The 18254-nt window shown below is 31.2% G+C and overlaps 1 long non-coding RNA gene and 1 other non-coding gene across 2 annotated transcripts; one reads left to right on the forward strand and one right to left on the reverse strand.

Moving 5' to 3' along the window:
- The first annotated feature begins 13513 nt into the window (after nucleotides 1-13513).
- Nucleotides 13514-13584, forward strand: TRNAG-UCC. Its single transcript has one exon. It is a non-coding gene; the product is annotated as a tRNA-Gly (tRNA).
- Nucleotides 13585-14828: 1244 nt separating this feature from the next.
- LOC120131779 lies at nucleotides 14829-15375 on the reverse strand. The gene is made up of 3 exons (XR_005516955.1): nucleotides 15348-15375; nucleotides 15088-15141; nucleotides 14829-14988 (listed from the first exon to the last, which is right to left on the reverse strand). It is a non-coding gene; the product is annotated as an uncharacterized LOC120131779 (long non-coding RNA).
- Nucleotides 15376-18254: the final 2879 nt, after the last annotated feature.

The raw sequence follows: 18254 nt of genomic DNA on the forward strand, positions 1-18254 counted from the left end.
AAGTTTTCATGATAAGGGCATCCATATTTTTGGTTTCTTCTATTTTTAGCTATTTCTTTTAAGAGTAAAGTATAGTAATGGTCACTGAATTTTTCTAAAGTTTACATTTAGGTCTACTAACTTTTAAAACTTGTAATACAGTCTCTAATATTTAGTTTGTTTGCAATATGGTCTCTGACGTAACCGACCGTTTGATGTCGTTTGCAATATGGTCACTAAATTTTCCAAACGCTTGCATTTAGGTCCCCCAACTTTTAAAACTTACAATATTATAACACCCCCAACCCGTATCCAACCCAGATCCGAGTCCGAGGTGTCACATTGACTTTTCAAAACATTTACTTGTATAAAATAGTGAGTAAATTTAACATTTTTATAATATATAACTTATTCAAAACGTTTACAGAACTATTCAGAGCTTATACACTATATTCTTTTGAGTACATGCCAACTAGAACTTTATATATTAAAATACATATTATTCACCTCTCTTCTGATCTGACCTTCGTGTTAGGATTTTTGGAAGCTCGAATTGACAACCGGAACGATTTGCAAAGAGGGGTCGGAACGGTTTTGTGTTTAGGGAGTAAGGAGATTGAAAGATAGAGAATTGCACAGCGATTTATAGTGGTTTGGCTTTCTCAATCAAAGTCTACGTCCACTACCTTAGCTCCTCACCAAGGATTTTCCAACAAATTCACTAATTTGTTCTTTCTTTTGAGGATAAAGAGTAACCTTACAAACTCCCTAGTTTTTCCGGGTTAAACTAGAATATTTCCCTAGCTTTTACACGGGATTATCTAGAACCTTTCCCCTTTACAAAAGGATAAAAGATGTAAACAAGAAAACCTCTCTAAGGTAGGTGTTTACATGATTGAGCTCACAAGAACAAAATATATACAAGAGAAAGATGAAATAAGAATGAAAAACTCTTCTCTTGTGTTTGATTGCTTGGATAGTTGTTCTCTTACTTCTTCAAGTGTCATTAGCTTGTATTTATAGCTTGCAATGTGTTTGAAGTCATATCTAGCCGTTGGGGATGTTTTGGAGCCGTTTGGGAATGATTTTTCTGCAAAAATAGGCTGCCCAAAATGGGGGGAATCGGTACCCCTTCATAGGGAATCGATACCCCTTCATAATATTCAAAAATTATGACCGTTGGGCTGATGAACAGTGAGGGAATCGGTACCCTCAAGGGGGGAATCGATTCCCTTCGAGTAATTTGTTATTTCTCGAAGCCAAACCATGCAGGGGGAATCTGTACCCGGGGAATCGATACCCCTGAGGGGAATCTGTTCCCGGGGAATCGATACCCCCTGGGGGGAATCTGTTCCCTCTGGGCAATCTGGTTTTTCTTGCTAAAATCCGATTTTAATGAACTTTGAATTATTTTTGAAACCTTTTGAAAACATTGAATAAATTCAATTCAAGTCCAAAAACATTTTGCCTTTAAATTTGTTATATCAAAACATATTTCAACAATCTCCCCCTTTTTGATATAACAAAACATTTGAAAAATTATTTTTGGCAAAACTCCCCCTTAATAAAATGTTTAATGAAAAAGATACCAATTGTTTAAAAATATATGAAAATGTTAAGCTCCCCCTTTTTCATTAAGAAATTGAATTTTTAAAACAACCAAACTTCTCCCCCTTTTTGTTATATCAAAAATAATTCAATCTTTTAAAGTTCTAAAATAACATTGGAGAGTAAGTGGTAAATTTGACATTTAAAAATTTATTTAAAAAATCAAAAACTCCCCCTCAATAAATGCATTCCAAATAAAATTTAGCTTTAAGAACTTGACACTTAAACAAAATTGAATTTCAACAAAGAATAAAAAACATGTTAGTAGCACATGAAATTCAATATATCCAAGTCTAAAATACTTTATGCAATACCAATTGTTGAAATTTGATATTAATACCAATTGTTTAAAATTAAGTGCATTTGCATAAAGTTCCCAAAAATGTTATGCATTTTGAAAATTTTGATATCAATTGTTAGAGAAATATCATTTTCATTTAAACCATACGCATAATCATTTAAATTTAGGTCAAAAATTTAAAATTTGTAAATTCAAAACATTTGAAAATTTAATATCAATTGTTAGAGAGATATCATTTGCATTTAAAACCAATTTTGACCAAAATTTTATTATGATGAACTAAAATTCTTAAAAATATATAACTTTAAAATGTTCATCATAATCATCTTTTCAACATACATGAGATTAAAACAATGATGCATAATCATTTAAAAACAAAACTCATGCATGTTTAAAATCAAATAAGCAACCAAATAACCAAAATTAAAAGCATTAAGCTTAGAGGTTACCCATTCCTTTTTCATGTGTAGCTAGAGCATCTTGAATATCATCACTCTCATCACCATTGCTCCCACACACCTACAAGAGACATTTAAGTAGATTTTGGTATCCAAATTGCTTTGGATCCTTGGACGTTAGTTTCAATGCCCCTTGTTCCTTTTGGAACCCATACTTGCCTAATTTTAAAATGTTTTCCTTTCTTCAAAGGATAAGTATGTTCCAAATGACCATGATAATGACAATGTGAGCATATTGTCATTATTGAACTAAATGAATTATTTAAAATGATTTCTTTTTCTTTTGTTAAGCATTCAAGCTTAACTTTTAAATCAAAATTTTGTTTTTCAAAACTATCAATTTTTATTTTTGAAAGCTCTAAATCCTTTTTCAAAATTTCATTTTGGCTTTCAAAATCTAATTTTGTTTTCAAAAGAAAATCGTTTTCAATTTTAAATTTTGAAATCATTTTCTTATATTTGGAGTTCATGGTCTCAAACGTAGAATATAGCCTATTAAAAGCATCTTGTAACTCATCAAATGTATATGAATTAAATTCATTTGAGTTAGAAGATACCTCGGGCTCTTCATAAGCCATTAGAGACACTACCTTTGTTGGTTCTTCTTTCTTGTTTCCATGGATTTCCTCGAGCTTATTCCAATGCTCCTTGGCACTTGAACATGAAGAAACCCCTTCATAGATTTCAGGACCAAATGCACAAAACAACATGTGCATGGCCTTGGCATTAAGTTGAGCTTTCTTCCGTTCTTTGTCACTCCGCTTCTTCTCCTTCTTCTTTGGAGAAGAGTAGTCATTCTCGATTATCTCCCATACATCAAGATCATTGGATTGGATGAATACCTTCATTAATTTCTTCCAATGACGATAGTTGTCTCCATTGAAGTATGGAGGATTGTCCGTTGGTAGGGAGTCTTCCATGTGGAACGAGCCGGAGGTGGAAGCCATCTTCTCAGTTGTATAGGGAATTGGTAGAGCTTCTTCTAGGATCGTCTCAAGGTGGTTAAACCTTCTTAACGAGTTAGGCTCTAATACCAATTGTTAGGATTTTCGGAATCTCGAATTGACAACCGGAACGATTTGCAAAGAGGGGTCGGAACGGTTTTGTGTTTAGGGAGTAAGGAGATTGAAAGATAGAGAATTGCACATCGATTTATAGTGGTTCGACTTTCTCAATCAAAGTCTACGTCTACTACCTTAGCTCCTCACCAAGGATTTTCCAACAAATTCACTAATTTGTTCTTTCTTTTGAGGATAAAGAGTAACCTTACAAACTTCATAGTTTTTTGGGCTAAACTAGAACCTTTCCCTAGATTTTACACAGGATTAGCTAAAACCTTTCCCCTTTACAAAAGGATAAAAGATGTAAACAAGAAAACCTCTCTAAGGTAGGTGTTTACAAGATTGAGCTCACAAGAACAAAATATATACAAGAGATATATGAAATAAGAATGAAAAACTCTTCTCTTGTATTTTGATTGTTTGGATAGTTGTTCTCTTACTTCTTCAAGTGTCCTTAGCTTGTATTTATAGCTTGGAATGTGTTTGAAGTCATATCTAGCCGTTGGGGATGTTTTGGAGCCTTTTGGGAATGATTTTTCTGCAAAAATAGGCTGCCCAGAATGGGGGGAATCGGTAACCCTTCATAGGGAATCGATACCCCTTCATAATATTCAAATATTATGACTGTTGGGCTGATGAACAATGAGGGAATCGGTACCCTCAAGGGGGGAATCGGTTCCCTCCGAGTAATTTGTTATTTCTCGGAGCCAAACCATGCAGGGGGAATATGTACCCGGGGAATTGATACCCCTGGGGAGAATCTGTTCCCGGGGAATCGATACCCCCTGGGGGGAATCTGTTCCCTCTGGGCAATCTGGTTTTTCTTGCTAAAATCTGATTTTAATGAACTTTGAATTATTTTTGAAACCTTTTGAAAACTTTGAATAAATTCAATTCAAGTCCAAAAACATTTTGCCTTTAAATTTGTTATATCGAAACATATTTCAACACTTCGGTAAGGAGAACTGACCTGTCTTGCTCCACATTGCTCTTTACTCTTCTTCTCGTTTCTGTAACCTACGTGTGAAACAATCACACGCTAAGTCTATGACTTAGTGAGGCAATAAACATATACTGTAAACTATAACTTGTAATCATATTATTACCATTCATATTTCTATTCTCATGTTTATATGATCCATTATGTTCATATCATATATCTTATAACATATACAATGATCACTAACACACAACACACATATATCATATCATATAATTCATATCAAAACACATATATATATCACATATATTTTATTCAATGTTATCTCTTATTATCTCATGTACACATGTCACTAATTCTTTTTATCGTATAAACATATACTAAACATTTCTATACACATCATGGTACACATATATCAGTTCACAACCGAACACACATCGTATCATATCAATTGATTTATTTACTCTTCTTGAAAGTCTATGTATTAACCCATGTATACTTTTGAGAACTTAAGGTATGTGAGTACATTGAGGTTGTGCACCACTATGATGTCACCACATCTCGTATAAATGTCCCGAATGACCTATACAGAGGTCATAAAGAACCTCGACAACTGTCCATAGATCCCGAAGAACCTAGGTAAACTGGCCATATGTTCCTTAGAACATATGTATACTGTCCATATGTCTCGAAAGACATAGGTAATTATGTCCATATGTTCCATAGAACATAGGTAAACCCTCGACTCTTGGCATGCCAACTATACCCCTAGCTCTCATATCACCTAACATGGGCATTATACTCATATCACTTCTCTTATTATCACATGTTCATTTTCTTCTGTCACATACCATATGTATGTGTAAAATTCTATATCATTTCTCATTTGTTCATGTACTTATGTCATATCAATACGTAATTCATTGTCCCATATCACATAGCTTATATCGCATAACTTGTATCACATATACACATTCATATCACATGTTCATATAAGCTCCTAACTTCTTTCACATTTACATATAATCATGTAACTTCTTTTTACGTAGTTCATGTCACTTTTCATATCATTCATTTATCACATATAACATGGCTTAATATATGTTTGTATTCTTTTTCACCTAATCACATCTACCTCTTCTCATATATCTCATACATAATCTCTATCATATATACATTTCTTCACTTATCTTATAGTTATGTATCATATTACATAATTTAACTTATATCGTATTATCATATGTACATATATCATGGACACTTAACATATATCATATAAACATGTATTCACACCTATCATTAACACATGCAACAATCAATAACACACATGTAACATATCAACCATATGCTCATATTAATGAATTCATGTATTTTACTATAGGAAATAGGCTTGTCACAAGTCTTATTTCCATTAAATATAATACACTATCTAATATGCACTCACCTTGGCCTCACTAAGTTCCAATCCACTTTTATGATTTCCTCTCTTTCGATCAAATCTTAACTTGATAATCGTTCTAAAACTTGTTCCTGTTTGATATCTATATAATCATACATTGATTTATATCAGTATCTAATTGATATATTCTAATCTATCATTTCTTATACCAAAAGAAAGGTATAATTCTATTTTCCCTTGAAGTGCATCGATACATTCTACAGTGTATCGATGCATTCTTTAACATGTGCATCGATGCACTACCCATGCATCGATACACAAATCACCTTCGATGTTTTCATTTTAAGGGGGTGCATCGATGCACTAACTGTGCATCGGTACACTCAAGGCATTCGATGTTTCTTTTTTAAAGAGTGCATCGGTACACATTGAATGTGCATCGATACACTTTGCCCAGAATTTGTACTTTACGCCCGAAAATCATCAACTCTTCATTCAATTCTTCTATTTTAAGCCCCTATCATGTCATTAAACTCAACTACCATTACTTAAACCAACTTGTATTCGTATAAACCATCTTTATCTTCCATATCTCATCATGATTCTTAAAATTAAGAATCTTACTAAACTTTCAACTTTGTTATTAATCCTTTCTAACTTTATAAATCTCTTATTCTTATTGTCCTTCTCAAATTTCATTTATTAACTATTTCCCAGAAATTCATCTAAAAACTCATTTTCTTTAATCTCTTCTATATATTTCATCTTGTTGTTTTAGAACAAATTAAGCTTTTCTTAAGCTTAATTATCATCTAATGATCATAACCCAACCTTAAAATAAACAATTAATCAACAAACACATAAACTCGCCTTTGAGCTTGGAGATACGGGAGGAGGAAGAAGAAGAAAGAAAACTCCGGAGAATTCTCTCCTTTCCCACGTGGTTCCCTTATCTTGTAAAAGGAATATAAAATTTTCCTTGTCAAATGACCATTTTGCCCTTTAATTCCTTTAATAATTACTAATAACTTCTAGGAAATATTTCCAGATAAATCATTAAATATTCAATTATTCTACTTTAATCACCATAAAATATTTTAATTTGGTCACTAACCTAGTATTGAGGATGTTACAAATATAGTCCTCAATATCATTATAAACCCTAAATTCTAAAATAATTCAATTATATTTTAAACCCTAAATTCTAAAATACTTTAATTTAAGGTTTAGAATATAATTAAAGTATTTTGGAATTTGGGGTTTAGAATGTAATAAGTGTTTTGGAATTTTGAACATGAATTTGCTATTTGGCAGTGTTTACTTCAATATAAATTTGAGGTTTATTGCATGCACATCCAACGGTTGCCGCACTTTGAACATGAAAAGTGCACCTATCACGGTTATTGCATAAACCGTTGGAGTAAAAGTAACAAGGCTAATTTGTCTTGTTCGTAGTTGTCACACTTTGGTATGACAATCTAATAGGTTTGGATGGAACTTGAGCATGCACATCCAACGGCTGCGAAAATAGTAAAGAGTTTTAGTTCATAGGACTACAACATACATCTTAGCAATAACTAAAATAAACCAATAATATCAATTAATAACTCATTCAAAATGAGGACTTAATAAATAAAGGGAAAGAGGTTTGGTCATAGTCACTCCAAAATCTAAGGTGTCAAATGGGTTGTTTAAGATAGACATTAGATGTCAAATACAACATTATCAGTTGCAAATTCAGTAATGACCTACCCTTTTAACATATACTTGCTTTTAATGCTTCACGTTTAATGTTCCTCAATAGCCAAACATGAGGAGAATCTAAAGCAGATAGTGGAACTAAAATCATAAGTCCCCATAATTCTTGTAAATTTATGGCATGACATCAATAAATGACATTGCAAAGCATAGATGACACTGCAACAAATATATATATGCCAGAAATGAAGGTGAAAATGTGCAATGACCGGGCAACATATCAAGTAGTTGCTCCAAATATACTATCATATCATGATGCTTTTCGAGTTGTGTGTATGCAGAATTATCTTCTAAAGCTATAATTTAATACAGATTCAACTGTAAAATTTCCAAAACATGTAAAAAATTTCAATTCGTTCTCGATATATCAGTCTCATAATCAACTTTTAAAACATATTAAAAAGAATACGAACTCATAGGACGCAAAAAACCATAGGTCAGATCAATACAATTCCCAGTAAACTAGTACCAGCAATCTATCAGATTGAGCCTGGCGATTTCACTATGTCAACACTCACAACCAATTCCCTGATTTAAAGAAAAACCAAACAAGAAGATAATTTTTTTTTAGCCTATGACCCTATTTCACTTCTATTATGATGGATTGAATATCTTTCATAAGGAGTACTACAAGTTTTGATTAAGAAGAAATAAATAAAATTAGATGGTTTTGGTTCAAAACTAACACTGAATATCCAGATCCTTGACATGCAGTTCCAGAAACATAAAAAATTCAACAAAAACACACAATGCGAGCTGAAAATGGGAAAATGCGAAAGAGAAAAAACTTACTTCTGGATAACCCAAAAGATAAAATAATTACCTTCTTGCAAGTGAGGAGAGAGGCTAAGAAATAAATGCAATCGGTGTTGCGTTCCAGCAATTCTTCCTCTATTTTTTCTTTTGTAAATAAAAAACTGAAAGACAGAGCACTGCCTGGGTTTACAATTTTACATGGCGGAAAACTGAAGAACAAAAACCAAACGAGAATGCATGTGAGCGAAAGAGACTGAGAGGTGAAGGCGTTGTTTAGGATTTCATTATATTTGATCATCTACTGGAAAATCTTTAACCATAAGGATTAAACGAAGAAATTATTATATGTCATTTATACAAAATAATTTCAACTTTGTTGGTGACTTTCAACAATGATACTTAGTTCATTTTAGTAGTATTTGTCAACTCTGTATTTCTAACCCCATTTTTTTCTCACAAGCATTTCATCGAACATCTATGCTTTACTTGATATGACATGTATATAACATTACACCTTGAATCGTTGATGGTCCCGATTGTCCCTTGGTCGGGTCTTCTCTCAATGGACCCTTATTCAAGTTAACACCTCCACAGAATTCAAAGTTAGATTAGAATTTCCCATGCATCCCCGACTGAAAAGTTACGCTAGAAATGAGAAGAGAGAAGCAAAAAAGGAAATGTGAGATCGAAAAGGAATTTATGGTTTAGAATAAAATTGAGGGTTATGTTGCAAGTTTTAAAAGTTGAGGGACCTAAATGCAAGCACCTGAAAAGTTCAGTAACCATATTGCATACGACGTCAAATGGCCGGTTACGTCAGGGACCATGTTACAAATAGACTAAATGTTGAAGGACTGTATTGCAAGTTTTAAAAGTTGGGGGACCTAAATGCAAGCTTTAGAAAAGTTCAGTAACTATTACTATACTTTACCCTTCTTTTAATTTACCCATTTAATTGTACCAATAATTTATCCTTTTTAGAGTAATTAAATAAAGGGTAAATTATATCATATACCGTTGAATTTAAGGTCGTGTATTGTTTACACAATTAACTTTAAATTTTTTTAATTATAATACTAAACTTGGTTTTAACTTCAATTATGTCGTTGGACTATTAAATTTTAACAACACGATGATGTGGACAAGTCTTTTTTTTATTTTGATGAGATGGGTAAAACAAATCATTTTGGCGATAATTATTTATGTCCAAAATGATGTTATTTTAGACACTGAAGTTTAGAGATGTATCGATTCTGTCACTAAACTTTTAAACAGATCTATTTTTTACACTACATTTTTCAATCATCGACGATATCCAATTATCTCTTATCATCGATCATCTTTAATGGCAATATTAGTACTAAAAAATCCGCATTTCACTCCTCTTTCTTCTCTTAGGATTAGTTTTCGATAAAACCCACTCAAAATCAATAAGAATATATTTAAAAGTTCGACGTGTTGATACTCTAATCTCTTTTGTTGATCATCCCTAAAAATAATTTTATAGAATAGTGTTCAACTTTTAGAAATAACAATTCTCACCATTCGAATTTTTGAACAGACACCCAAAATCTCTCAAATCTAAGAAAGCCCTCGGGCCCTAAAAATGATATTTTTATTTAATTTCATCAAATTTTGAGTGAGTTTCATGAACAATCAAACCTATGAGAATAAAGAGAACTGAAATACGAACATTTTTGTACCAATCTTGTCACAAAAGATCAATCGTTGACAGGTGGTGATTGACTGTTTACAATGGTCGAAAAAAATAAATGTCAAAAATAAAAGTTTAAAAGTTTAGTGATAAAATCGATATACCCCTAAATTCAATGCCTAAGATGGTGTCATTTTAGACATCAATAGTTACATCTAAATGATATCGTTTTGTTTATATTTAGATTTTAACGGAAAAAATGACATAATTTAAGTTAAAACCAAAGTTTAGTGCTATAATTGGAGAAATTAAAAGTTTAATGATATAATCGATGCACCACTTAAAATTCAAAGATATATAATATAGTTTTAACACTAAACTTTAAGCATTGTATCATTTATATCATTAACCTTTAGGGGGCGTTTGGATGGGGGAATATGGGATTCCCCCTGGAATGGAATTCATATTCCCCCGTTTGGTTTGGCCGGGAATGTCATTTCCGGTAATGTTTTATTACCAATAATGGATTTTTTTGAGTATATTACCGGGAATGTCATTACCTCTCTTCCCTTAGGTATAACATTACCGTCGTTTTGGACTAAAATGCCCTTAAATTTTTATTTTTTTCCAAAAATATCATTCTTCTGTTATTGAATAATAAAAATTCTACGAAGGTTAAATTATAAATTTATCCTTAAATTATTTTAGATTTACAAAAAAAATCTATAATTAAAATTTTATATGAAGTTCAGGGGTTAAAATAAAATTTTACCCTTTCATTAAACCTTTTTTATATTTTTAATTTTGTAAAAAAAATTATATAAATATTATGAATTTAATTTTTAAAGAAAATATATAAATATTTTACAACTTGTAATATTATACAAATATATAATAAGGACAATTTGGTCAATTATACATTCCAATAATCTTTTATTCCTTTAACCAAACACGGTAATCTTACATTCCTGCTAAACCAACCAAACACAAAATACAACATTCCTAGTAATTCTATTCCCCAGTAATCTTTTATTCCCACTGGTAATCTTACATTCCTGCTAAACTAATCAAACACAAAATACAACATTCTCAGTAATCCTATTCCCTGATAATATTTTATTCTCACTGGTAATCTTACATTCCGTGAACCAAACGCACCCTTAATTTCTTCCAATTATAACATTTAATTTTAATTTTTTTTGTTAAATTATTAATGACGACTCACAGTTGTTAGTGTCATTGGTACACTAATATTTTGATGTGATTATTTTAATATTTATAAATTCAAAATGACCTCCTTTTACTAAAAAATAATTGTTACATCATTACATTTGTTCTTCTAGTAGACCTAATTTATTTTATTCATTCCTATCATATTTTCGCATCAATTTAGCCATCAAAGTTGTTTAATTACATCATCCTCCTCCTAATTTAACTCGAGTCAAAAAAATATATATTTTTTCACCCGATTTTGATCTGACCCGAATTTTTAGAGTATAAATCCAATCTGATATGATTCTTATTTTTTATCAGGTCAAATCAAATTGGATTAGATTTATACTTTAAAAATTCAGGTCGGATCAAAATCGAATGTATTATATATATTTTTTTGAGTTGAATCAGATCGGATGAATGATTATAAAATTTTGAGATCAGATTAGATTCAAGAGTAGAATATATATTTACGGATCAGGTTAACCTGACCCTAACCTCATCCGTTGTTATCCCTAATCGGGAATCACCCAATATTGATTAACGAATTATACCATAAATTAAATAATGTAAGAGCAATATGCCTTTTTTTGAAAGGAAAAAAAAAATAGAGGGGAGACTAGTGCAGTGCTTGCGTCTCCCCATATTTTAATTTCATTTATTTATTTTCAAAATTGGAAGCGCATAGAACCTAATGCGTCACCGGCTTCTATTTTATGAAATAATTTTAAAGAAAGATTATTTGATATTTTTTTTCATAACATTATTGTAAAATTTTAGTCCGTTAATAGTGATAGTTACGGAAAGAGAAGAATTGAAGGAGCGGATAAGAATAATTGCCCCGTTAAAAAAATAAAATTATGATATATTTTATTTTTTTTATATATTTCTATCGGAATATATTTTTGTCTCTAATTTTATAAGTTCTATCTCTTTTTAAATTTTAAAAATTCATCTCCAAACATAAAATTTTGCGTTTCGCCCATATTTACATATATGGTGAGAGCAATAATCACGCACCTAATATTTTTCATAAAAAAGTAGAATGAAAATTAAAAATTTTAATTACACATTATAATTAAATAACATTGATTCAAATAAGAGCTCGTGAGCTGTTTGAATTCAATTTGTTCAATACTTGATTTAAGTTGATTCGGTTTGAACTCGAAATCGACTCAAGATCTTAACGAGTTAACTCGAGCAAGGTCTACCTCGATTCAGTTTGCGAACAATTCGTTAATTTTTTTATATAATTTTTTTGGTAGTTACCTTAAAATTATTATATTAAGAAATAAAATTTAAATAATAATTATTAATTTACTAATAGATAATAAGAAATATTTTAAATTATTAATTAATATATACTATTAATTTATTAATATATTAATTTTCTAATAAATAATAAAAATTAAATTATTAATTAATAATTATTAATTTACTACACCAAAAAATTAAACTCTAATTATCCTACTATAAATTCTAGTGAGCTTAATGAGCAACAAATTGAGCAATAATTTCTTTTTATGAGCACAAGTCGAGTCGAACAACAAAATCTATTAACGAACACGAGTCAAGCATTACTCAATTTACAATCGACTCACTCGATAGATTAAAGATAATATTAAAGTGATTAAACTTCCTTTAATAGAGTCAACAATCTAATTTCACGATAAAAAGAATTCAAGTGAGGTTCATTAAGAAATTGGTCGAATCGCACATTCAACTCATTTTTAGCTCTCATCTTCGTATGTTAAATATAGAAAATCCACCAATATATTTCACAATCATTGTTTTTACAACTTTGAAGAAAAATAAATTTTATATACAATAACACATCTCACTTATCTGCACAGCGTTTGTAGTTAAACGGTTAGGATAATATCCTTCCAAACAATAGAACTGGATTCGACTCTTGGCAAACGCAATTCTTTTTAAATTACTGATCGAATTAAACTTAAACAACAAAGATTAGTGTTAGCTCATTGACAAACAAAGCGTTTGTAGTCTAACGATTAGGATAATTGTCTTTTAAGCAATAGACCTGGCTTTGACTCCTGGAAAACGCAATTTTTTTTAAACTATTGAGCGAATTAAATGAACAACAAACTTAAAATTAGCTCAGAATGACCAACAAAGCGTTTGTAGTTCTAGGATAATTGCCTTCCAAGGAATAGACTCGGATTAGACTCCCTGCAAGTGCAATTATTTTTAAATTACTGATCGAATTAAATTTAAACAACAAAATTTATTAGTAGCTCAAAATGATCAGCAAACCTTCCAAGCAATAGATCCGGGTTCGACTCCCGGCAAACACAATTCCTTTTAAATTACTGATAGAATTAAAATTAAAACAACAAATAGTAGTGTTAGCTCAGAAAACCAAACAAGCGTTTGTAGTCCAACGGTTAGGATAATTGCCTTCCAAGCAATAGACCGGGTTCGACTCCCGGCAAACGCAGTTCTTTTAAATTACTGAGCGAATTACACTTAAAACAACAAAGGTTAGAGTTAGCTCAGAATGACCAACAGAGCGTTTGTGGTTCAATGGTTAGGAAAATTGTCTTCAATGCAATAGGGTTGTGACTCCCCGCAAGCGCATTCCTTTTAATTTTCTGAGCCAATTCAAACCATCACGGTTCACCCTACTACATTTTGAGGCAGGTAAAAACTATTTTACAGTTTTGATTTCGTTGGGCATTTGGCACCAAGGGACTTGAGCAAAGCTATCTAAGAATTGCTTGTCTTGTACTGTTAATACATATAACAGCTGTATTTGCATAATCTCAACATCATCTTTCTGTAACTTATCTTCATTACCTGCTATTTTATACACGTTGCTCATTATCTGTTATTGGTTTTCATTCTGTTTTCCGGTGTTGCCGTTACGAAGATCATTGTAACTATGTGTTTCCACAACACTAAATAGTATCAGTAGGTCACAGTTATCTGCCATGATTTTAGAACTGATTGGTGTTAGTAAGAATTAAATCCAGTGTTGCCGTTACGAAGATCATTGTCACTTTGTGTTTCCACGACACTAAATAGTATCAGTAGGTGCACACTGCACAGTTGTCTGCCATGATTTTAGAACTGATTGGTGTTAGTAAGAATTAAAACAAGAAAATCAATTACAATTTACAGGTGCATAGGCAATAGATTCTTTTTCTGTAAATGTATCAGGTCGATCAAGCAGTTTCAACAACGATTCAAGGACTACTATGTTGTCATACAGACCGGCATGTAAACAGCAGCATCAATCCATTTGCAAGCACGATTATCATCCGAACCATCGGAAAACTCGAAAAAAACTGTGTTGAAAGCCAAGGTAATGCTTTTTTTTTTCCTTTTTAAGCCAAGGTAACGTCTGTGAATAAGAGGAGAAATCATCCGAATTTTCAGATTTCAGCCTTGACCTTTCTTTGACCATGATATACAAACGAGTCGATGATCCTCGCAACTGTGAAGATACCTAAACGAGAAGTAACACAATCTTTGTCACTTTAAACGAACAACGATGCATCAGGTAAAGCCAAGCCAATGCATTAGGAAATAAAGGATCGGATCATTCTAATAGAAACTATATGTACCTCCAATTACAGGGGAAGATGAAAACCAGTGTTGTATCATCTTTTTCTAGATGTTTTCGAGTTAATATCTAAGCAATTCAAAAATGGATTGTGTTTCCCTCCTTACTTTTCAACACATTTAATTACCTATACTATCATGAAACTATGCAACAGATATCTGATTAAGAATATAATGAACCTACCTTGATTGGAGAAAAGTCATAAAAGAAGAAAACTCCAGGATGAGAATTAGAACTAATGAACTCCAAATCCTTGAAATGCTCCGTCACGGAATACTGTGCCATAGGAATGCAAGCACATCTCAGAACACGATCCAATAAATATGCTAAAATAACGTAATTCATATTCTCAATGAGCCAACTTTCAAGCAGTACCTGATTCGAGTTAACAGTGTGGCCTCTGATATCGGTATATATTGTGGGTACTACCTGCAAAATTATACAAGAAATCAGTTGTGACAAGTCCATACATTGGCTCCATGAATGAGGTGCACCTAGAGCCTAAAATTATATTCACGCCAAAATCGATTTCCCCCAACCCGCCACCGTGGGCATGAAAATGAAAGCGAAGTCACGGGAAACCGTTAAAAGAGCTTAAAAACAAGGAACATTCATAGATCCTTTAAAATACCAACCTTGATGAAATACTGGTACATTCCGTTTGAGGTTTTATGTGTCCATTGTGCCCGCCCTGAAATAGCAATATGAATCAACCATTAAAAATTTTCATTTTGAAAACAAAACATACCAAAAGAGTAAACAAGTCTTTAATGCCATGAAGAAAAAGAACTATTACCCATCAAGAGGATTTACCACACCAGGGAAGTATTCACCAAAAGCTAACTTATTAATTCTGTGATCTGTTTTAAACACCACAAATGTAAAATATCATTACCATTGAAATTTGCAGCAAAAGTAAAGCATATATATATATATATATATGGAATATAACAGTTCCAGTAAGAAAGGAGCTTAAATACAAAGATGAGCCTTACAGTATAACTGTCCTTCTGGAAAGTTATCAAAGTCATCGAAAAAAAAGTTGGATTGATGAAAACTTTTGCCTGCTGCAAAATGAAAATTTCCTTTCAAAAGATCCATGGATGTTGCATCCTTCACCATCCTCCTGTTTTATCCTTTCAAAAAAGCCTTCTCTTTTGCACTGGCAAGCCAAAAAAAATATGTAAACAACAGAGTAAACATCAAGCCACAAAGTAGGATTTGCTTTCCCAGTGTAGGAAGCAAAATGATAAAATTTTGCAGAATCTACTTAGGCAAAGAACTTGCAAAGAAACCTGGTCATCAAGTCTGCATTAGTCATAGGCTCATAGCCCACCCTTTTCGCCGATACGCATCTCGAACCTCTTCACATGAGTTAGAACAGTCATCATCCGACAGGGAAGTTATGTTACGAGACGGTTAAAAAATGACTAAAAAAAATGTGACTGGTTAAATAAATGATCAATAAAAAACGGCTAATAATATAAACAGTAAAAAAAATAGGCTAGTAAACGGTAAAATAAAATAGGTGTTATATATTATATTAAAATACCTACCGATTTTTTTAAGGTTACTAATGATATAAACGGTAAAAAAATAGGCGCTACCTATTACATTAAAATACCTACCGGGGTTTTTTAAGGTTGCTAATAATATAAACAGTAAAAAAAAATAGACGCTGCCTATTATATTAAACTACATACCGATTTTTTTAAGGTTGTTAATAATGTAAACGGTAAAACAAATAGACGCTACTTATTAGATTAAAATACCTATTGGTTTGTTTAAAGATTGCTAATAATGTAAATGATAAAATAAAATAGGCGTTACCTATTACATTAAAATACATACCGGTTTTTTTTAACATTGTTAATAATCTAAACGGTAAAAAAAATAAGAGCTACCTATTATATTAAAATACCTACCGGTTTTTTTTAAGGTTGCTAATAATGTAAACGGTAAAAAAAATAAGTGCTACCTATTATATTAAACTACATACCGAACATGTTGAAAGTATCGATTCCATTTAAATAAGTATCAACACTTTTGGAATTTAAAAGAAAAACAGTAATAGCACCTATAAAGTATCGAATCTTTATAAAAATATATCGATTCATAACAATATAACATGTTAAAATATGACAAAACCAGTTTCATTATGACAAAACCAGTAAAGAGCTACCAGATATGTTGAAAGTATCATTACTTTATAAAAATGTATCGATACATAACAATATAACAGGTAAAAATATGAAAAACCAGTTTCATTATGACAAAATCGGCAATAAACTACCGAATATGTTGAAAGTATCGATACTTTTTGTACATGTATCGATACTTTGTTGAAAGTTATGTAATTTATGTTTCAAAAGTTTTTAATAGTGCTTCATGTTTTCCACTACAATATCAATTTAATAATTTCATTTACACAAAAATTATTTGATTGTTTAAATATTTTATAAAATATTATTTAGAATTTAAATTTAACAATTTTAATCGAAGATAATAATAAATATGTAATATCTATGTTTATTATTTTAATTTAATAATAAATATGTAATATCTATGTAACACCCATAACCCGTATAATTATACCTATGCAAATTATAGATGTCACCCGAATTTTCGAAAATCATTTCCAATTTTAAAAGTGATTTAAAATTTATTTTCTTAAAATAATAAATGATATTATAAAAATATCATATCATATGAATTGTGTTTTTTTATAACAAATTTAAAACAAAATATTTTTTTATGAATAGTGAACAGTACCCGTGAACAGTGAATATTGTATCGATGCACTGCTACAGTAACGTGAACAGTGTATCGATGCACAAAACTTTCGAACAAAAAATGTGTATCGATGCACAGCTACAGTACTGCTACAGTACTTCTGAAAATTACATATAAAACTCATAAAAATCAACCTTTCATCACTATCAATTTACCAATTTGTTTCCAAATTAATTCAACAAAACAAATTAAACATTTTCAAATTACATGCCACTATCTATATCAAATTCCATCATAGGATGTCTTACTGATATTGAAATATACTCCTCGATGCTTGATGTCATTCCGAACTCTTTATTCCACTACTGACTTTTTACCTACGCGTGAAAATCATCACAAGTTAAGAATAAACTTAGTGAGACAATTAAAACAATATATAGTGCAATACAATTCATGCATGAATTTCAACGACAAATTCAAAATGCCATAAAATCATGTTATTTTCATATCCAATATTTTACCATGATCAAAATAATATAAAATCTCTTACTATTTATCCCATAAGCTCGTAAGCTTATTTTACCAATATACTTACCATTTAATACCATAAACTCGTAAGCTTATTTTACCAATATACTTACCATTTGTTCCATAAGCTCGTAAGCTTATTTTACCAATACACTTGCCATTATTTCCATAACCATATACCATAGAAATAGCCCAATATACAACCCTGAGGACCCTAGGTACACGAGTCAAATATAAGCACCGTAGTGCTAATCCGTATGACACATAAGGTCGTGTCCACC

The sequence above is a fragment of the Hibiscus syriacus genome, unplaced genomic scaffold, assembly GCF_006381635.1.
Source record: "Hibiscus syriacus cultivar Baekdansim isolate YM2019G1 unplaced genomic scaffold, ASM638163v2 tig00001713_pilon, whole genome shotgun sequence".
Lineage (NCBI taxonomy): Eukaryota > Viridiplantae > Streptophyta > Magnoliopsida > Malvales > Malvaceae > Hibiscus > Hibiscus syriacus.